The sequence below is a fragment of the Eschrichtius robustus genome, chromosome 6 (genome assembly GCF_028021215.1).
Source record: "Eschrichtius robustus isolate mEscRob2 chromosome 6, mEscRob2.pri, whole genome shotgun sequence".
Classification (NCBI taxonomy): domain Eukaryota; kingdom Metazoa; phylum Chordata; class Mammalia; order Artiodactyla; family Eschrichtiidae; genus Eschrichtius; species Eschrichtius robustus.
Window position 1 is genome coordinate 127,581,966 of NC_090829.1, and position 23,830 is coordinate 127,605,795.

Sequence of the window (23,830 nt, forward strand, 5' to 3'; positions counted from 1 at the left end):
TTGACCCAGAAGAGGACGAATTGTGCAAAGGAGCCAAAGTTGGAGCACACAGGAGACTGGAGAAAACCAAGAAACAATCATGCTAAAAATCCAGTGTTTTGAAAAGAAGGCCATGGTCAGCACTGCTGAGTGCTGCTGAGGTCAGATAGAATCAGAACCAAAAGGAGTGCCAAGAACAGTGCCAAGTGCATTTGCCAAACGATACAAGAAGTCAACTCAAGTTGGTTGAACTCTAAACCACAGAATATATTAATTGAGACCCAGCTGCTGATTTCCCTGTGGTAAGACAGAAAGTGAAGCCCAGAGAAGAGGGTCTGATGTTCCCTTCACTGGAAATTCATCCCATTTCAATAAGCCCTTCAGGATCTGTCCAGCTCCCCATCCATCCAGATTCTGCTCAAGCACAACCTTCTTTAATTAATATTTACTGAAATACACTGTCTCAGACACTGTTCTAAATACTTTAATGTATAAAATCATTTAAACTACATAACAACCCCATGCAGGAGGCTTAATTACTACCCCATTTTACAGATAAGGAAAACAAGGCACAGAGAGAGTAAACTTCTTGCTCTAGTCCACCCTCCAGTGAAGTGACAGAGCAGAGATTCAACCCAAGCATTCTGTTTCCAGGGTTTGTACTTTAATCATCTTACCATCCCTGCAAAATCTTCCTTAACAGCCCCAAATAGATGTCAATGTCTTTCTTCTATGCTCCCATGGCACTTTGTGCATAAATCTTCTGTGAAACTTGCTACCTACTTTCATAAATGTCTAGAGCAGTAGAGTCCAATAGAAATCTGATATGAGGGACAAATGTGAGCCACGTACAAAATTTTCGATTTTCTAGTAATCACATTTTAAAAAGAAAAAAAGGAAATAATTTTAATTGTATATTTTATTGAGCCCAAGTGTGATGGTTAATTTTGTGTGTCAGTGTGGCTAGGCTATGGCACCCAGTTTTTTGCTCAAACACTAATCCAGATATTGCTGTGAAAATATTTTTTAGACGTGATTAACATTTTAATCAATAGATTTTAAGTAAAGCAAATTACTCTCTATAATGTGGGTGGGCCTCATCCAATCAGTTGAAGGCCTTAAAAGCAAGGACTGAGATTTCCTAAAGAAGAAGGAATTCATCCTCAAGATTGCAACATAGAAACCCTGCCTGTATTAGTTTCTTAGGCCTGTCTTAACAAAATTCCACAGACTAGGTGGCTTAAATAATAAAAACTTATTTTTTCACAGTTCTGGAGGCTAGAAGTCCAAGATCAAGGGTGGCAGTTTAATTTTTCCTGAGGCCTCTCTCCTTGGCTTTCAGAGAGCCTTTTTCTCACTGTGTATACACATGGCCATTTCTATGAGTTCATGCATTCCTAGTGACTCCTCCTCTTCTTATAAAGACACAAGTCATATTAGATTAGGGCCCCACCCTTATGACCTCATTTAACCTTCATTACCTCTTAAAGGCCATATCTTCAAATATAGTTGCATCATGGGTTAGTGCTTCTACATATGAATTGTTGTGGGAGGGAAAAGAGGTGGGAACAATTCAGTCCATTACACTACCTGAGTTTCCAGCCTGCCTGGTCTGCCCTGCAGATCACAGACTCAAGCCTGCAATAGCAACTTTTACCTGAATCTCCAGACTGCCAGCCTACTCTGTATATTTCAGTCCTGCCAGCCCCTACAAACACATGAGCCAATTCCTTAAAATAAATCCCTTTCTCTCTCTCCTCTCTGTCTGTCTCTTTGTCTCTTTCTCTATCTCTGTCTCTCTCTGTCAGATAGATAGATGAAAGACAGATGATGATAGATGATACATAGATGATATATAGACAGATAGATAGATAGACAGACGGACAGATAAGTACTATGATCTGTTTCTCTGGAAAACCATGACAAATACATCAGTATATCCATAAATTATCAATTCTACAAGTAATCAATATAAAAATTATTAATAAGATATTTTACATTCTTTTTCATACTAAGTCTCTGCAATCTGGTTTGCAGTCTATGCTTATAGTACATCTCAGTTTGGACTGGCCACTTTTTTTTTTTAATGTAATTTCTTTTTTTTAACATCTTTATTGGAGTATAATTGCTTTACAATGGTGTGTTAGTTTCTGCTTTATAACAAAGTGAATCAGTTATACATATACATATGTTCCCATATCTCTTCCCTCTTGCATCTCCCTCCCTCCCACCCTCCCTATCCCACCCCTCTAGGTGATCACAAAGCACAGAGCTGATCTCCCTGTGCTATGTGGCTGCTTCCCACTAGCTGTCTATTTTACGTTTGGTAGTGTATATATGTCCATGCCACTCTCTCACTTTGTCCCAGCTTACCCTTCCCCCTCCCCGTATCCTCAAGTCCATTCTCTAGTAAGTCTGCATCTTTATTCCCATCTTCCCCCTAGGTTCTTCACGATCATTTTTTTTTTTTTTTTTTAGATTCCATATATATGTGTTAGCATACAGTATTTGTTTTTCTCTTTCTGACTTACTTCACTCTGTATGACAGACTCTAGGTCCAACCACCTCACTACAAATAACTCAATTTCGTTTCTTTTTATGGCTGAGTAATATTCCACTGTATATATGGGCCACATCTTCTTTATCCATTCATCTCTTGATGTATACTTTGGTTGCTTCCATGTCCTGGCTATTGTAAATAGAGCTGCAATGAACATTTTGGTACATGATTCTTTTTGAATTATGGTTTTCTCAGTGTATATGCCCAATAGTGGGATTGCTGGGTCGTATGGTAGTTCTATTTTTAGTTTTCTAAGGAACCTCCATACTGTTCTCCATAGTGGCTGTATCAATTTACATTCCCACCAACAGTGCCAGAGGCTTCCCTTTTCTCCACACCCTCTCCAGCATTTATTGTTTCTAGATTTTTTGATGATGGCCATTCTGACCGGTGTGAGATGATATCTCATTGTAGTTTTGATTTGCATTTCTCTAATGATTAATGATGTTGAGCATTCTTTCATGTGTTTGTTGGCAAGCTGTATATCTTCTTTGGAGAAATGTCTATTTAGGTCTTCTGCCCATTTTTGGATTGGGTTGTTTGTTTTTTTGATATTGAGCTGCATGTGCTGCTTGTAAATTTTGGAGATTAATCCTTTGCCCGTTGTTTCATTTGCAAATATTTTCTCCCGTTCTGAGGGTTGTCTTTTGGTCTTGTTTATGGTTTCCTTTGCTGTGCAAAAGCTTTTAAGTTTCATTAGGTCCCATTTGTTTATTTTTGTTCTTATTTCCATTTCTTTAGGAGGTGGGTCAAAAAGGATCTTGTTGTGATTTATGTCATAGAATGTTCTGCCTATGTTTTCCTCTAAGAGTTTGATAGTGTCTGGCCTTACATTTAGGTCTTTAATCCATTTTGAGTTTATTTTTGTGTATGGTGTTAGGGAGTGTTCTAATTTCATTCTTTTACATGTAGCTGTCCAGTTTTCCCAGCACCACTTACTGAAGAGGCGGTCTTTTCTCCACTGTATATTCTTGCCTCCTTTATCAAAGATAAGGTGACCATATGTGTGTGGGTTTATCTCTGGGCCTTCTATCCTGTTCCATTGATCTATATTTCTGTTTTTGTGGACTGGCCACATTTCAAGTGCCTAGTAGCCAGATGTATCCAGTGGCTATCATATCACACAATGTGGCTCTAGAACAAAGCAACAAGGTGAAGTAGAAAGCAGAAAATGTGTGAAGGTATAAACCCCGTTTGAACTCCACTCTGTCATTGAGGCTCAGTGAATGCCAGCCTTAATTTCCACTGTCTTAACTGGAGGGCCTCTCTGAGCCTAGGTGTCCTCATACGTGCGAGAGGGATAATAGTACCTACCTTAGAGAGCTGTTGGGAAGATCCATTGTAAAGTCTTTAATAGCGTCTGGTAAAGCGTAAAAGCTCCATAAACGCCAGGCACTTTCCTTTTCCTCTTAGCCTCCATATCTGTTTTCCTATCTTCCCTCTTTAAGGAAAGGGTCTGTGTTTGTTTCATATTTGTTTCTCCAGTCTGGTACATTGGTATGTGCCCAATAAATGCTTGCGGAATTAACGCATGGTCTTTTGTTACCATCGTGGAGTATATCCACTTGTTGATTTATATTTTCCTTTAATACATGAGTCTTAAAAATACTTTTGTAGGACTTGCAAGTTGTGGAATTGTTGACATGGTAGTGGAGAGATGAGTCAAGTTTGAGTTTGGGGATTTGAGGGAAGAACCTATTAAGCTAAAGCAAATGTGGCAGCAGCACAAATAAAACCAACCCGGTGAGATGTACCACGGACATCTCTGACATAAGAGGACACCAAACTTTTAAGTTCATTACTGTATATAATTTTCCATTACTGAGTATAGATTTGATAAGTGTTAATGAGACGGGATGTATTCTCATTAAAGAAAAAAATAGGAAACATATTCCGACTGAGTCACATAAAAATCTAGTGTAGATGAAAACATTTTTCCCCTGCCAGTGAGTACATTAAGGATGTAATTCATTTGCAACAGTAAAATGTTCTTGTGATTGCCATTTCAGGAAGACCCCTGATGTATTTAGTCAGGGTTCTCTAGAAAAACAGAACAAATAGGAGGTATATAGATGGGGGAAGAGATTTATTTATAAGGAACAAGCTCACATGATTATGAAGGCTGACAAGACCCAAGATCTTCAATTGGCCAGCTGGAGACTCACTAGAGCTGATGATGTAGTTCCAGTCTGAATACCAGCAGGCAGACCCAGGAAGAGCCGACGTTTCAATTAGAGTCTGAAAGCAGCAAAAAAACTGATGCCTCAGCTCAAAGGCAGCCAGGGCAGAAGGAGTTTTCTCTCATGCAGGAGGTTCAACCTTTTGTTCGTTCCAGGCCTTCAACTGATTGGATAAGACCCATTCACATTGCAGAGGACTGTCTGCTTTACTCAGTCTACCAATTCAAATGTCAGTCTCATCAGTAAACACCCTCACTGACAACATCATCATCTTCTTCAATAATGTTTGACCAAATATCTGTGTACCCCATGGCCCAGTTAAGTTGACACATGAAATTAACCATAATACCTGACAAGGTACCATATATCGGAGCTTAATATGTCAAAGATGCTGAATGCTATCTTTTTTCTCCCTGCTCTACTTCTTCTCAGTACACTATTTTCTTTCCCTCTTCCTCATGTAAGTGGTGCACCACTATATACCATGCATTTTACCAGGTACTCATTCATACGGTCCCCATAAGACATGAGGAGAGCCCGTCAAAGTGGCGACACCCTTGGGGAAGCCATTGCAGCTCAATCTGTTGCTCAACTTTGTCTATTTGAAAATTCAATTTCCTCAGTGTCCCAGACTTGGTCAGACTTGGGAATTGTAACTTATTCTAGCTACATTCAAGAGAGTACTGTACAAACCAGGAAAAAAAATCTCTTATTAATTATAATGAGAGATATAACTGCCAAAGGGTGCTCTAGCCAAAGCATTCCTTCCTTGTAAAGTTATATCAGAAATCAAATTATAATAAAAATATTACTTAGTGAATATGAATTCAGAGTAAGTGAGAGTTGATATAAACAAGATGTTTAATGGCATCAAGCAAAGAATAATGCTGCAATTTCAACAATCAGCACTAGAAAGGACAAATCACAGGAACAAATGTCTCTAGAATTCTCTGCCAAAGTGTACTTCATGTGTACTTTAGAATGCATGTGGGATAGTCCCAGCTTTGTTTTCTTCTTTCATATGCCAGGCTGACGAACTCCCTTTCTTTTTAACTTATTATTTCTTTAAAAAATATTTAACAGGCTATAAATCAAGTCTTAATGACTTATAAGCTAGTCTGTCTCAGTAAGATAACTTCCATATTTCTGCTCTTAATTTTCTTAAGTTTTCAAAGAGAAGCTTACTGTTTGACATTTTTTTCAGTAATATCCATTTAATCTTTATAGCAATTTTGTTGTGGTAATCTATTGCTGATTAATCTTTTGCTATCCCAAAATGTAATGGTTTAAAGCAAGAACCTTTTTTTTTTTTTTTTTTTTTTTAACTATCTTTGCTATTCTCAGCATGTTCTCAATGTTATTTTCAGCTCAGGTTATTGGTATAACTGGCATTGGGATGTTTTAATATTTTTAAATGATGTTTGGGGGCTTCCAGACAATTTTTGGAAGGAGTAACTTTTCTATTTCCTACTAAACAGTCTTCTAAACATTTTTCACTCCTTACCACTTATACAGTCATATCTCTCCTGTGTTCCGACCTCTTAGAAATACAAAGAGTGACTGACTAACTGGTCTGTTAGATTACCCCATTTTAAGATGTTAATTATGGTTTAAAATAGAAGGCTACATCCTCTCCTAGATAAGATCATTCTTCAATGCCTTAAGCTAAAGGAGCTGGTAGATCTGAAGTACAAACATCAAAGCAGTGTAGATAGGAAAATATTTTTGGTCTGAGAAGGAGACATTTGATTTTGAGGAATTAATTCATTCATAGGAAAACACATATTGACCCACAAGACATAATTCTTTGATAGGAACTGTCCTTTGGTGACAGACAGCCCAGGAAGATAAATTTATACTTAATAAAAGATTTTTTAAATCACATTAGTCTTTAGAAAGGGTTTATAATCTTTGGGAAAATTCCCAATCTACAAATAATGTTAAATGAAGAATCACAAGGCATTGAGGCATCTAGTTTTAGACCTCATAACTTATGATACCTTTAAAGTAGCATTGCTACTTTAAGGATCTCATAAGAGAAGGATCTCATTAGATTCCTGATACTTCTTGGTTACTAGAATGCTGAGACCTCAGAACACATTTTTTTCTTGTGGTTTTCCACAGAAAACCATGAAGTACAAGAAGTTGCTTTTAACCTGCTGTGTTTATTTACTCAACAAATATTTGTTGAATGTTGCTATGTGCCAGGAACTGGCAAAGGTACAAGAGACACAGCAATGAGCAGGCATGACACCTGCCCTAAGGAAACTTGAAACATGAATAAAGGCTCTTAAGCCTGGAATTATGTTGGAAATTTCCATATGGTTCTTTTTTCTTTATTGCTCGCTCTTTCTTTCTTTCTTTCTTTCTTTCTTTCTTTCTTTCTTTCTTTCTTTCACTAGCTAGCATCATCTTTCTACCATAGTGTAATTGTTAAGAGAACAAATTCTATAGGTAAAAGGCTATGATTCATAAACCAGTTCCATTAAGAAAAAGAGTTTTAAAAGATTTATTGATTGATAGATAGATAGGTAGACAGATGCCAGAAGGAATCATAAGCAATGCTCCCATGTAAAGCAGAACTCTGACAATCGTCACTGTTAACGCCCAGATTCACTTTCTAAGAGCAATTTTTTGGTCACAACTACATTGTTTTTTCCTTAAGAAATGGTTTTCACAATATTCTTAGACAATAAACCTTAAATATTTTGTAAATTATTATATTCAACCATATTTTTCTTCTCCCTAGTGAACTGTTTGCCAGTGAAACACAGTTTCACTTTCACTTTTTCAAAATGATAGTATAAAAACAGAAGTGAAAGTATGAATCATAATATAATCAGGAGTTCATGGTGAGCTATCCATTTATAACTCAGAAACCACGGGGTATTTCCAAACTGATGTCATTCATAGAAAGAATGCTATGTGTTGTGGAAGAATAAGAAAAATTACCTAGGCTAACTGGGGGCTTTAGAATGCATGTGGGATAGTCCCAGCTAATTTCTTTTTTTAATTTTATCACAAAGATCATGCTGTATTTCAAATACTTAAATTGACACTCACCTTGGAAATTACACGCTGGATTCTGGGTTATACTTTTTAATTCTGAAAACTTAGATGATGTACACTAAGATTTTACTTCAGAAGGCATAATACCAGTATAAATGCTTTTTTTTTTTTAAGTTGAAGTGTAGTTGACTTACAATGTTGTGTTAATTTCTGGTGTACAGCAAAGTGAATATATCTATATTCTCTTTCATATTCTTTTCCATTATAGGTTATTACAAGATATTGAATATAGTTCTCTGTGCTCCAGTGTAAATGCTTTTTATAATTCAATGTTTTATTTTCTTTAAAAAGCTGTATAAATACTAAAATTACTGTGAAATTTCTTGTAGTTGTTTTACTTATAGAACAAAATTGTAATCTCTGCTCAAATAGTTAAAATTGATTTTATTTTTGTTTTGTTTTTGTTTTAGCAGGGGAGAAATAAACATAAATTTTATTTTTTCCAGCTAAACAATTAAAATAGTAGTTTTCTTTTCTCTCCACTGTGTTGAGTTTTTTAAGAACTTAAAGAAGGCTACAGTGTATGTTAAATAAATCAGTGACATTACAGAGAGGAAACATTATCCAGAAAATGCTTTCCTCTGGATTGTCTACATTTGGTTGGATAATACTTTGGCTGTGTTAGTTCTGCCATATTTGTTGCTATGTTTGCTGGTTGGTTGGTTGTTTTGACCCAGACCCTGATATCCAGTTGTGAGTCTAGGCCCACTGTATCCTTTTTCAATCAGTTGAATGTCCCTGGTTCCCCATTAGTTAATGTTCATGATATGGGGGATTCCCCAGAGGTCATCCCGCTCACTAATCCAGGTAACACCACTAGTTGACTGTTTGGTGTAAGAGGCTCATCCATGAGCCCAGTGGTTTACCCACAATGCTCAGTCCTGATGCCTGCTATGAACTGCTTTGCTACCCTCAATCTTTCAGTGTGGCTGCAGGTGAATCTGCCAATAGGATGGGTTGACCTCATGTGACTGAGGAACAAATTTTAAAATGTATCAGGGTATTGAATTCCTCCTCATTCCGTACACAAATAGGAAGAACACATGGATTAAAGACTTAAAGGCAACCCTCAAAATTTTACAAGAAAATGTAGGGACAATCTCATAACATTGAAGTAAGGAAAGATCTCTTAAAAAATAAAAAAGTTCATCAATTGTAACACATGTATGACTGGTGGGGATATTGATAATGGAGAAGGCTGTGCATGTATAGGGTCAGGGAGTATATGGGATTTCTGGGTAACTTCTGCTCAATTTTACTATGAAGCTAAAACTGCTGTGAAACAAAGTCTTTTAAGAATAAACAAACCAAACCATTAAGTACAAACTAAAAGATGAATAAATTTGATAACAGAAACATTTTAAATATCATACTTTAGATGTCATAAACAAAGTTTAAAAGGCAAGCTAGAGACAGAGAAAATACTTACAAGGCATTTGAGAAATAACTGCCATCTAGAATATATAAAAATATCCTATAAGTAAGAAAAAGACAAAAAGCCCAGTAAAGAAATGAATATAAAACTTCAGTTCACAGACAAGAAGCTCTATAGGACCAATAAAGATATGAAAAAAAAAGTTGTAACTTACTAGTAATAGAAGCATGCAAATTAAAACAAGATACCATTTCATGTCGTCACACTGGAAAAAATTCAAAAGTTTGTCGATGACAAGTAGTGGTAAGGAAGTCGGGGAAATGGGAACTTTCAAATTCTTAATTACCCATGATTAATGAGCAGTGAAGTTTTACAATAGGGAGTGTAGTTTAAATTTAAGAAGAAAAAGATTAAGAGATTGAGAGAGAAAATTGGTATAACGCTAAAAATTTTTGCAATATCTAGCAAAGTTTGAAGGTTAGGACGCAGAAAGTCAACTTCTAAAATATAAATTCCAAAAACATCTAGTACAGGGACACAAGGATAATTCATTGCAACATTTTTTGTAATACCAAAATGTCTGCCATTGGAGAAATGGATCCTCTTAGCTTCGTTTGTTTCAATACCAAGCATCCATTTTCTGCATGGAGTCTTACTACTCCCTTCTTAACATAGTTGGAAATCAGGCACTGACCCTATCTCCTTGCTCCTACAGACTCCTCCCTTCACCTCCTCCCTACACTTCCCTATTCCTATGGGAAGCACTTTCTAGCTTGGAAAATTTCACCCCCCATCATATCTCTGGCCCAGACACTCACTTGGTCGAGGTCCATATTCTCTTTCTTTTTGCCTTTTCTGGCAATCTTGCCTGATTTCTCCTTCAAATTTCAGTCACTGGCAATTAATAGCCAGAAACAATATCCTGCCTCACACTTCCCCAGGATCTGCTTAAATGAGGAGGAACAGAGAGATGAAAAGATATATACAGGGAGAAGAAAAAGTATGGATTAATAGCTTCAAATATTATCCTACTATATTCTTCTCCTAGCAAATCTTTGGCAGTCAAACCCACACACAAATTGGTGCCTAGCTCTGTGGCTGGGATGAGGAGGGAAGCGTGGATATGGGGCAAGTTTCTTGACTCATCTGGAAGTTTTGACTCATACCTGGAGTAGATGTACCTTCATCCATCAATAACATTATGCTGCCCTCATCCTCCCCACCCTAGGAGCTTGAGCTTTTCACTGGTAAGAGCAGAACATCTCCTGAGGCAAGATATTACTGGGTGGTTGCACATAGCTGTGAAAAGAGCTACACTGGGCAACCTAAAGACAACTGTACAAGGGAGAGGGGCTGTCAGTAAGTGCAAGTAATTTGGGTGGTCCAGCCATTCTCCTCCTTCTCAGGCAACATCCTTCTCCAAACCTCTGTGCTTAAAAAGTAAGAGGAAGCTCCCTGCTCCCATTTAGGCAGGAGATAATGAGGTTGACTGCCATATTGGTGTCCAGCCCTCTTCTCACCCAACATCCAACACCAGAAGAGTGTTCCACCTCTTTTCTTCTACTCTCTGTGTCTTCCCTTTTTTAATATAATGAATAAATGAATGAACGACAAGTAAATAATTCCCCATATCTCCCATAGTTAACACATGTGAAGAACTGGATGTATACTTGTCCCATTTTCTCTTTTGTTAATCACATAATTTGTTTTTTTTGGGGGGGAGGATGTTTGTTTTACATTTCAATTTGAAAGCAGTCACTGTTTATTAACTGACTAGATTACAAAACGAATCAAGGTAGACACCTTAGTTCATCCTTCTAATAAGCCTGTTGATTTGATCTTTTCTGTTGCCAGCATCTCTACCTTCTACAAAATAGATGATCTTCATCATCTTCATTCTACTTCATGGAAAAGATCATTTGAAGGGCCAGCAGAAGTTGTTGGTTTCTTGAAAGCATTGTTCAACAGTATAGATCTCGTGAATCAGATCTTCCATGCAGATGATTCCAAATTTAACAAGAGAGCCAGCAATCAATGTGTTGTCTGTCAGGGCAATTTAATGTGCAATATGTGCTTCCACAATCCTCAGCATGTTAACTGAAGCCTTGTTGATCTTCACAAAGGTACCACTGAAGATATGGCAATGATGAAGAAGCTGCAACATTTTTCAGACCTTTGGGGTCACACCATGGATACTGATCCTGATGACAAAAGCCAGTATGGGTTCTGCAGGTACATGGAAGTTGCCAGCTTATCTTGCCATCCTAACCGTTCTTGTGTCAGTTCTGTACATCTGCCCATATTCCTTGTGATTGGGCTTACCTTTTCATAGATAAGATTTGTCCTTGCCTTTCAAAACATCTTTTGAGCAAACTTCTTTCTCAGGTGCCTGATCTTGAGCTCTGTGGAATTCCTTCACTTTTTTTAGGAGTTTCAGCAGGAACCATCTTTTCTTCTCTTCTGCACCCTCCATGGTTCCAGCTGGAAAAAAGGACTACATAACCTATTTTTAGGTTTGGGTTTTTTTAAGGTTGATATTATTCACTTTACTTTGAATTTGCTTTATTAAATCTCACTGTATATTGTGAACAGTCATCCCATTTGGGACATTAATATATCCCAATATATCATTTTTCAGTGTGTGTGTGTGTGTGTATGTGCCTGCATGTGCACGCACACATGTGCCATGATTTATTCAGTTCCCTACTCATGAACATTCAAATTGTTTATGGTTTTTTGACACTACAAACCATACTACAAATAGCATTATGTCCACATAGTCCTTTATCAGGTGTAATTTTTTTAATGTAAGGTAGAATTCAAGAACTGGAATTGCTATATAACGTATAGTAATTTTAATTCAAATAATTGGTGCCAGGACAGTTGAGGAATTCACATTCCTACCACCAAAGTAAGGGAACGTTCACATCCCTGAGTATTTGCCAGCGATGGTTGTTATTGCTTGTTTAAAACATTTGCAAATCCAACAGGTGAAAAAAATGATTTCTCATTATTGTTCCAATTCTGCATCCCAGGCTAGGAGCAAAGATGTAAATCCCAAGCACAGAGAATTCTGCCTGAGAACCTGAAATTCTTAGTTGTACCCATTGGTAGCTCTGTCTCCACCTGATCCTGGTAGAGACCTGCATTCCTCCTTACAGAGGTCTGAGAAAGTTGGAAATAGCCAGCGTTTTCCTTAATAGTGTTTTCTTTCAGCTCAAGAGAATTATGTCAACTGTTATTACAAGGAAAGGCCATCGACATACCAGTTTAAAAAGGAAAAGGTGTGTCCACTGGCTAAAATAAATAAAAGGGCAAAACACATAGAAAGAGTTTTAAACCCCAACACTTACAATAGCACTGAGGAAGCTGGTAGGACAAAGCCAGGCTTCATGCTTGTAAACTCAGGGTACTCCTGACCTTTAACAGCCTCACTTGGGAAACTAACCATAGAACAGCCTTGAAAAGGTCTGATGGTGGCATCAATATTAAAGAGGGTTTCAAAAGTGTATTAACTGTGGTCTTTTGGCCACTCTTGATACCAACGATTTCAGAACTAATTGTGACCAATGAAAGGGTTACCAAGCATAAATTACATAATACACTGATGTATGGACACACATAATTTCATTTTACATCAAAACAGAAATTGACACAATTGCAAAACTTTAACGTTTGCTTAATTTTATTTCAAAAATCTGTGAGAAAATATTCTTCAGAAGTGCCAAGTGATTCAACTCCAATTAAAAACAGTCCTATCAAGAACAGTATGGAGGTTCCTTAAAAAACTAAAAAAAGAGTTACCATATGATCCAGCAGTCCCACTCCTGGGCATATATCCAGACAAAACTCGAATTTGAAAAGATACCTGCACTTCAATGTTCATAGCAGCACTATTTACAGTAGCCAAGACTTGGAAGCAACCTAAATGTCCATCGACGGATGAATGGATATAGAAGATGTGGAACATATATACAATGGAATATTACTTAGCCATAAAAAGAATGACATGATGCCATTTGTGGCAACATGGATGGACTTAGAGATTATCATACTACGTGAAGTAAATCAGAAAAAGACAAATATCATGATATGACCTATATGTAGAACCTCAAAAATGATACAAATGAACTTACTTACAATACAGAAATAGACTCACAGACATAGAAAACAAACTTATGGTTACCAAAGGGGAAAGGAGAGAGAAGGGATAAATTAGGAATCTGGGATTAACAGATACACACTACTATATATAAAATAGGTAACCAACAAGGGCCTACTGAATAGCAGAAGGAACTGTATTCAATGTCTTGTAATAACCTATAATGGAAAAGAGTCTGAAAAAGAACTGAATCACTTTGCTGTACACCCAAAATATTGTAAATCAACTATCCCTCAATTTAAAAATCAGTCCTATCATCTGTTGATGGGGAAATGAACTAACTTTTCAAGGATGTGAAAATGATCTAAGCATTCTAAATCATACTAATCATATATCGAGGAAGAGAAAAGATTGAAGAGAAATGATGCCACAAGGATAGCCTTTGCCACAGTCACTGAAACAAGCAAAAATTCTGGCACAAAATCCTAAGGCAGCTCAGAAATAAAATGCTCTACCTAAAACATAATATAGGTTTCTTGTGGCTCAATGGGCAATACATGCTATATCAGAGGTCGGAGCAGAAATAAATGGACTGCTACTATGTAAAAATGTATATATCATGAATTAAGATATACTGATGGGAAATATAATATAGAGAGAAATTTTTTGCTGAATTAGCATGTGCACATTTCTATTTGCTTCTCACATGGTATTATGATGTTTGTGGGTATATACGTCAATCTCACCCATTAGACTGTAAGCTTCTAGGCAGAAGACTCTTGTTCACCTTTATAACACTCCAGGTCTAGCACAGTGTCAGGTACAGAGTACATGCTCTGTAAATGTTGCTTGTAGAAACTGAAACATTGTGCAGGATACTAAACCACTGGGAATATTGATATCATTAGGTCTGATGCTATATCAGGACTATGGACTGAATTGTGTCTCCCCCAAATTCATATGTTGAAGCCCTAACCCCCATTGTGATTGTATTTGGAGATGGGGCTTTAGGAGGTAATTAAGGTTAAATGAGTTCATACAAGTAGAGTCCTGATCCAATAGGATTGGTGGCTTTATAAGAAGAGGAAAATAGAGAGATCGCTCCAAATAAACACACCAAGGAAAGTTATGTGAGCACACATCTACAAGCCCTCTTGCCAAAACAGAGCTGACCCACATTTTGATCTTGGACTTCTAGTTTCCAAACTGTGCAAAAATAAATTTCTGTTGTTTAAGCCACCCACTCTATTGCATTTTGTTCGGACAACCAATAACCCAAACTTCTGGTGTTTTTCATTGATTTTATGAGAATAAAGAAAACCAAAGAAAAATGGCTTTTTAAGTCATTGTAACTATCATCCAAGAAAGAAGTTTTGCACAATATTTGACATGCATGAATTTAAGAGTGACCCAAAAGCTTGAGAATACTTTGTAACAAAGTACAGAAGAGAAGATAAATTAAAATATGAGTTAGTGTAAAGTAAACACAAAAAGATTTTGTTCTATATGGGAACTTTTATTCAGCCTGCATCTCATTTGACAGAAGACTCTTTGATTAAGTTTGATTAACCTTGAGGAAGTTTGAAAATCATTTTGACCTAATGCAAATGCTCCATTCTTTTCTTAGATTTCATCAAGAATTGGTAACCAGTTGCATAAGTGTTACTTTTAAAATATAACCCCAATGCATTTTCTAAATTGGAGAAAGGAAACCCTTCAGCCTATTTTAGAAAGCATAAGATCTACAGAAAAAGAAATATTTATTTCTCATATTTGTCTCATGATATTACATGTATTTATGTAAAGTTGATCATCAGAAATTTGCAAATCAAAATTAGTAAGATAACAATGTGCAGCTTCACCCTCATTATGGACTCCTTGAATGAAAGTTGCCTTTATGAAGTAAAGGGATTAACTGAGAAATTTGACACATGCTTTACGCATTTACCATTCTTGTGCTCAATAACATACTAATGTAGATTTAGAAATCCAGATCTAGTTTATTTTTTATTTTTTTATTTTTTGGGTAAGCAAAATAATACCTTTATTTTTTTTGGTTTTATTTTATTTTTTTAAACATCTTTATTGGAGTATAATAGCTTTACAATGGTGTGTTAGTTTCTGCTTTATAACAAAATGAATCAGTTATACATCTACATATGTCCCCATATCTCTTCCCTCTTGCATCTCCCTCCCTCCCACCCTCCCTATCCCACCGCTCTAGGTAGTTTACTTTCACACTTTAGCAACTTTTTTTTTTTTTTTTTAATAGAGGAGGAAGGAACATTTCCCACTTCATTTTAATTTGTTTATTTATTTATTTATTTTGGCTGTGTTGGGTCTTCATTTCTGTGCGAGGGCTTTCTCCAGTTGCGGCAAGCGGGGGCCACTCTTCATCGCGGTGCGCGGGCCTCTCACTATCGCGGCCTCTCTAGTTGCGGAGCACAGGCTCCAGACGCGCAGGCTCAGTAGTTGTGGCTCACGGGCCCAGTCGCTCCACGGCATGTGGGATCTTCCCAGACCAGGGCTCGAACCCGTGTCCCCTGCATTGGCAGGCAGATTCTCAACCACTGCACCACCAGGGAAGCCCTAGCAACTTTTAAAGCAGTAAATGGAAGGATGTTCTAAGTCATGATCACAAAGATGCTTGACATCTTCATAAGAATGCAAGCAACTGAAGAAGGACAGTGGTTTGGTTCTTCTGAAGATAACTTTTTCTTTGGTTTGTTTTGCTTTTTTTCCTTCAAAATTTGGATCTGCCTCAGTCAGTTGATGGCCTGAACACACCTAGGCTACCATATTTGTCATCACCATCTCTCCAACAACTTTAAGAATGGTCATAGTAGTATGTGAACTGTTGCAAACTAAAGCTCAAAAATGTATTCTCTTACACTTTCTATGCCTTTTTATTGAGAATTATGAGCCACATGAATTGAATTTGTTATTTTTTCCTTTGGCAAAAACTTTGAAAGTAAAATTCTGAGTTTTATTTTTCATTATATCATTTTACTCTAAAATATATGTTCGAATAAATCTTCCATGCTGTGTAGTATTGCACCATGCAGAGAACATTTGTAACTAGGTCAACATACACAGTTTCTAGGCACCACCAAGGAAATCACTTTGTTCTACTCATATTACAATATTACCAGAGTAACAGGACGAAAATGACTCATGGGGTTCTTTGTTGGGGTGCTCGGTGCTGCAAGTGGTGCTAAGTTGAGGGCTCAGAAGACTGATGCAGTTGTGGATGTCTCTTTGAGAGGGCATAAGTGACTCTCTTCCAAAACACAAAAGCATCAACTAGGACAATGTGTTGGACCGAGAGAAAAGAAAACGTGGAAAGCTTAGAAGAAAAGACCTAAGCCCTCTCTTCTTCCCTGAGGACGCACACACAGGCTGATTATCTTCCATGAGTCTTAGAAGAAGCACAGGAAGCTGGTCCCCACAACACCTTGTCCTACGTGATCTAGAAGAATAAAGGAATTACCAGTTGCTGCCTTTCAGGGCTAGAGCCACCAGAGTGAGAATAACAGGAGGACATCTGGGAGAGACACGTGGATGTGAAAAGGAAGACTCTTCCTCTCTTCTCTCTGCTTCATATACAAGCTATTGATGCAGTGATGACATTGTTTTATTTATTCAGTCAGTACAGATTATTGCTTCCTGTGGATGAGATGCTAGAAAAGGATACAACCTGAACAAGCACGTAGGACTCCTGTCCCTACACAGCTTACTATCTAATGAGGAGCTAGATTCCACGCTCACTTGCCTTTTTCTCCTTTTTTCCCACCTCCTTTGCCAGTTCTTCCTTATCTCCTGACATCTAGATTCTGGAGTGCTCCAGAGCTCAGTCCCTGATCGCTTCTCTTTCATCTACACTTTTCCTGTAGTTGGTCTCATCCAGTCTCAGGGCTGTAAGTACTATCCACACACTAATGACTCCTAAATTTACATCCCCAATCAGAATCTCTCCTCTGAATTCCAAATGCCTGCCCAACAAATCCACCTGGAAGGCAATTCAAACAAAATGACTAAAACCCAACTCCTGATAACTAGCTATCTTCCCCTCTCCCACAAACTCCAGACCTGTCCCTCTCCAGTCTTTCCCATCATATATAGTGGCAACTCCATCCTTTTAGTTATCAACCAAACACTTCAGGCATCCTCCTTGATGTCTTTCCTTCTTTTAAACTCTACACAAAATCTGTCAGCAAATTCTATTTGCTGTATCTTCAGAACATATCCAGAATCTGGTTGTTTATCACACAACAACCCAGTCCAAGACACAATTATTTTTGCCTGTATTATTACAGTCACCCCCTAACTGCCTTCCCTGTTTTATATGTTTGTCCAGATTCAGCGTATTCTCCAAACTGCAGAGATAGAGATTCTATTAAAATATAATCTAATTCCTCTACTCACAACTTTCAATGTCTCCCCAGGTCACTCAGAATAAAAGTTAAATGTCCTTACTGTGATATATGGGGACCTATGTGATCTGATCCACATTTCTTCTCTGACTACATCTCCCCCTACTTTTTCATTCCACCTTAACTCAGTTGGCTTCATCACTATTCTTTCAACAAAGCAGGCAAGTCCCTTGTTCAGGGAGGGCTTTGTGCTTAATGTTGCCTCTGCCTGAAATGCTTTTTCCCCCAATAATCCAAATGATCTCAAGAAGCCATGGAGTGCACAGTTAAAAGTTTAAAATTTGCATTTCTTTTAAAATGGGAGAATGCAGATTGACATATACACACTACCAAATATAAAATAGATAACTAATAAATACCTCTGGTATAGCACAGGGAACTCTACTCAATACTCTGTAATGGCCTATATGGGAAAAGAATCTAAAAAAGAGTGGATATATGTATATGTATAACTGATTCACTTTGCTGGACACCTGGAACTAACACAACATTGTAAATCAACTATACCCCCAAAAATAAAAATAAAATAAAATAAAATGTTAGAACGCAGACTACACATTATTTTGTACTGACCTCAAGCCCAATTTGGTTATATTAGCAAGATCCTCATATACAAATACTTTACAGACACTTTAATTCTTGCTCTAAGTATGTTTGTCCACTCAGAGAAGCCTAATTATGTCCATCAACACCATATACTTGACACTCATTTTTGTCAGATCCCAATTTTAACATAAACCACGGTTTAACGTAAATCATAGTTAATATAGCCTGACTAATGGCATTAATTATTCCACAAATGCCATAGCTGAACTTGAAAATTTGAACAAGAAAGGATAATTTTCTTGCCTTTAAAATTCTGTCAAGATGGCAGATTTGTTCACATATTTTTCTCTAATACTTTACAAACCCTGCTGATACAAACGTATAAAAAGGAGTAAAGTCATTACAGAGAAGACAATGTGGTAAAGAAATGGTTGGGAGGGTGTTTTGCCAACAAACAAGAAATATTAACATATTTCTGAAAGATCAAAAATGAATGGGACTGGGTTGATGAATAAAACAAGCCAGGAAAGTCTTGAATAAACTGCTCAGTAACTACAAAGTGAAAAGCCAGTCATATGGATAAGACATCTTATATCATGCTTTTCCCAAGATAGTCTTTAATCCTAAAAACATTTTGTTAAGTGAAAGAAGTCACAACCTATCATATGATTCCATTCATATGAAATGTCCAGAATACTAAAACATAGGCACAGAAAATAAACTAGTGCTTGTCAGGGGCTGGGGGAGGGAGCAAATGGGGAGTGAATGCTAATGGGTATGGCTTTCTTTTGAGGGTGATGAAAATGTTCTGGAATTGGATAGTGGTGATGGGTGCACAATTCTGTGAATATACGAAAAACCACTTAACTCTATACTTACGAGGGTGAATTTTATGATATGTGAATTATAGCTCAATAAAGTTTTTATTTAAATAAATGTAAAGGTTAATAAATATTAAAAGCATTTATATAAATAACTATTAAAAGGCAAGAAATGGTAAGACAGACACACACCAAAAAATCCTCATCAGGATTCAGAAAAAAGGATCATCACTTTCAACTGGGATTATTATGGGGTCCTAGGAAAGATATAGCAATAAAGCTGAACACTAAGAGATGGATGGTATTGGGATTTTTTTTTAATGAGAAGACAAGGTAAGAAAAGAAAACACCAATGAAGGAGGAAAATGTATAAACGAAGGCCCAAAGGTGGGAAATGGCAAAGAGGAAAAATTGTAAAAATCCCATGGAGTTGTAAATGAAGTGTAGATGAGGACAAGTTAATTATTTGTCGATTATTCTTTAGACCAGGGTTTTTCAACCTTGACATTTTGAGCCAGATCATTTTTTTCTATAGGGAGCTGTCCTGTGCACTGTAGGATGTTTAACAGCACTCCAGGCATCCCCTGCCCTAGTTATGACAGTCAAATATGGCCACAAATATTGCCAAATGATCCTGAGCAGGGGTTGGGGGTGGGGTGAAGTAAGCAGCACCAGCTGAGAACTGCTGCTTTAACAAAAGAGAGTCATTGACGATTTGAACTGGAGGATGACATTATAAAAACTAAATTCAAGAAAGATTGAACTGGCAAGACTTCAAAAGCTAACCGGGTAGAGTAGGTGGGAGAGAAAAGCTAACATATTTTTGCAACGTTCCTAGTCAAAGATAATAGGGTTCTGAAATATAAAAGAGCTCACGGAATCGGAAGTGAGCGATTAAATGATATTTAATTTGTGGAGGGAGACAGACACTCATTATGGGTATACACTCAGACAGGCTTATTAACACTTGATGTCTTGACAAGAGACAGGAACAATGGGAATCAAAGGTGAGCTTGATATGTTGAGCCTAAATGACAAGGTAGTAGTTGTACTGAAAATGGGAAACTGTGATAGACACAGATTTAACAAGGAAGACAAGAAGTTCAGTTCTTTGAATTGCTAAATAGAATGTGCTAGAAGGATATCCAGACAGAAATGTCAAGCCAGAAATTGGAAAATTGAGACTGAACTTTGGAGGAAAATTCAGGAGTATAAACATGGATTTGGAAGCCGTTTACATAGAAAATAAAGTTGAAGCCATGGAATTATATTGTCCAGGAGGAGAGCTCAAAACAGAGAGAAAAGGAAACAACAAGGAGTAGATGTTCCTTGGACTCCCATATCTAAGTGGATATCACACGTGAAAAAAGTAAAGAGAATAGTTGGAGGAGTAGCATAAGAACATGTCTGAAGCGACACAAAGGAGAGATTTCGGCAAAGAAAGGATGGGTGGGTGGGTTTGGTTAATGGTGTCAATTAATACTGAAGGTTAAAGAATATGACAACTGAAAAAATGGCTGGATTCAGGGAATAGTAAGTTGTTGGGGGTTGTGAAGAATGCTGTGTAAACCTGATGGGGACAGAAAACGAATTAGAGCAAATTTAAAACCACATCACTGCTGATGAGGTGGATATTTAAGAAATTCATTGGTAAAGGGAAAAAAGAAATAGAGGGATTGCGTTTCTCAGACAGAAGTGAATCATATTTGTAAGTGATGGTGAAATTAAATGAGTGATTGAAAATGTAAGAAGGCTCGATAGAGGCAAAAAAAAGTGTTACTTAATGGAGCATAGCTCCAGAGGAGATGAGAAAGTTTGGAATTAAAAGCACAAGTGTTTGACATATACACACTACTATATATATAATAGATAACTAATAAGGACCTACTGTAGAGCACAGGGAACTCTTCTCAATACTCTGTAATGACCTATATAGGAAAAGAATCTAAAAAAAAGTGGATATATGTATATGTATAACCGATTCACTTTGCTGTACAGCAGAGACTAACAAAACATTGTAAATTAACTATACTCCAATAAAAAAAATTTTTTAAAAAGCACAAGTGTTTGATTTTGTAAAAGAGGAATGTATCATTCTCTAAAATGGGGGAAAAAAAGGAATAAGATAATACAGTTTTGTAACATGATAAATTTGAGGATGATTCTCTAAACAATATTTTATATGTAGTTTAATCTAAAAAATATTTACATAGAGAAGAGTTTTTTAAATGAAACAGTTGGTCATGATTTTTCTCTTCACTGTAACACTTGGAAAGAGGAATCCCTTCCACCAGTCTCGGAGCCAGGTGTCCACAGACTGAAGCCAGATTTTTATGGTGTACTTTATTACTTTGTTCCAACTAAATTCCCAGAACATCAGCACATGCTCAGTTAAATATGATATGAAAGCACATTGAAAATACAGAAATGTTATTTTTGGATTATACATGGATTTTGGTCTATTTATACCTCCATGCTGCCCAATGATGGTAACTAATCATGTTATTATAGTAAAATATCTTCTATTACAACTTACCCTGCAAATACCCAAGGCCTGGCATAGAGAGAAAAGAGAGGGGGGAAAAAAAAGCAGAAATGTTGTGCAATCTGGGTTTCATTTCTTAAATTCTCTGAGAAAAGCTGACTATTTCTCCCATTCCCTTTCATTCAGCTTTCCCTTATGTACCGGCACAAGAATAAAATAAGAGAATCCTATATTGTGAGACAATTAATACAAAATGTCAATGAATCATAATGGTAATTATGTAAATTAGGCAAGACTTTGATACCCCCAACTAAATGAGAGGAAAGCACTAGTATTCTTTTTGCTTTGTTAGATTATTAACTTTTTGTTCTTTAATTTGTATTATATGAAACTACTACAATTCCCCAAAAAATGAAGCTTAATTAGTTTTCACAAATAAAGATATTTTCCTCCAACAAAAGGTACATCAAAACAAAAAATCAGGGTGTGAACAAATAGATGTATCAAGATTGGTAAAATACTGAGCATTGTTGAAGTTGGGTGATGGGCACGTGGATTTCTCTTGACTCTTCACTCTATTTTTGAGTATGTTTGAATATGTTCATTTATAAGTAAACAATATAAGTAACAAATAATTCTTATTACAGATGTTTGTGAACACTCTCCCTTAGTTTCAAAAGATAAAAACATCATATTCCTGCTCTAGAATTAAGGAATGCAGTAGGCAAGCCAAATAGTGGAGGCCTTGTATGGTGTGGTAGGCAGAATGGGCCCCCAAATATCCACACCCTAACCCCTGGAACCAATAAATATATTACCTAATGTGATGGTTATTTTCTTGTGTCACCTTGACTGGCCATGCAGTGCCCAGATTAAACATTATTTCTGTGTCTCTGAGGGTATTCCTGGATGAGATTAGCATTTGAATAGATGGACTCAGTAAAGTACAATAGATTCCCCTCCCCAATATGGTTGGGCATCATCTAATCCATTGAGGACCGGGATAAAACAAAAGGCAAAGGAGGAATTTGCTCCCTTTTTCTGCCTCACTGATTGATGCAGTAGGACTAGGATTTATACCATCAGCTTCCCTGGTTCTAAGGACTTTGGCTTAGATAGACAGACAGATGATAGATAGATGGATAGATAGATAGATCTATATATATGCACAGATATAGATATAGATATAGAGATATATATCTCCCATTGCTGGTTTCTCTGGAGGATACTGACTAATACACCTTACATGGCAAAAGGGGCTTTGCAAGTATAATTAAGTTTACAGACCTAAAACAGGGAGATTATCCTGGCTTGTCCTATGTAAGTGAGTCCAATCTAATTACATGAGTCCTTAAGAGCAGAGAAATTTCTGGAGGCAGAAGAGATGCAGCAGGAGCATTCAGAGAGATTCAAAGCATGAAGAAGACTTAACAGGATATCGCTGCCTTGAAGATGGAGGGTCAACATGATGAGGAATTCAGGCGGATTTAAGGAGCTGAGAGAGGCTCCTGGCTGACAGCCAGCAAGGAAACAGAGACCTCAGCCCTGCAGCCCAAATAACTGAATTCTGTCAACAGCCTGGACCAGCTTGGAAACCGACTCGCCCTCAGAGCCTCCAAATAAGAGTCCCGCTTGCCAACAACTTGATCTCAGCCTGCGAAACCCGGGCCAGAGGAACCAGCTGAGCTCACCAGACTCCTGACCTAACAGAACTGTGGGATCATAAATTAGTGTTGTGTTAAGTGGCTAAATTTGCAATAATTTTAAGGTTGTAATAAGTAACAAATACATCCTACTTAACATAAAAAAGACCCAATTGCTAACAACATTTTAAAAGACTTATTCCAAGTACAAATAAAGAAAGAGAAATAATTTTAATTTAATGTTTTACTAGTTATGTTGGGAAAATGTATAAAAAGAAATTGTGGTTGAGAAGTGCATTGCGTCATGTGTGATGAGCTCCTGATGGTCATATACATTGGTCCAAAATTTTGGGAAAGTAATTGGTGATATGTTTAAGAAGTCAGGATAACATGTTTGACCTTTGACCTAAAATTCCACATCTATTTTTTAGGAAATAATTCCACTAATATTTCTTAACTTGGATCCAGTAATTCTACCTCTTTATACTAAGAAAATAATTTTAGATGTATTTTATAAGAAAATAAATATTAAAATATGAAGAAAACTTAACCTATAAAGATTATGGTCATGTAGATATTATAGCATGTAATAGAAAAATTGGTAATAATATAAAGATCCAACAAAAGGGATTGGTTA

General features: G+C 36.9%; 1 pseudogene; it reads right to left on the bottom strand.

Moving 5' to 3' along the window:
- Positions 1 to 10,967: 10,967 nt before the first annotated feature.
- LOC137766027 (large ribosomal subunit protein uL30 pseudogene) lies at positions 10,968 to 11,636 on the bottom strand (annotated as a pseudogene).
- Positions 11,637 to 23,830: the final 12,194 nt, after the last annotated feature.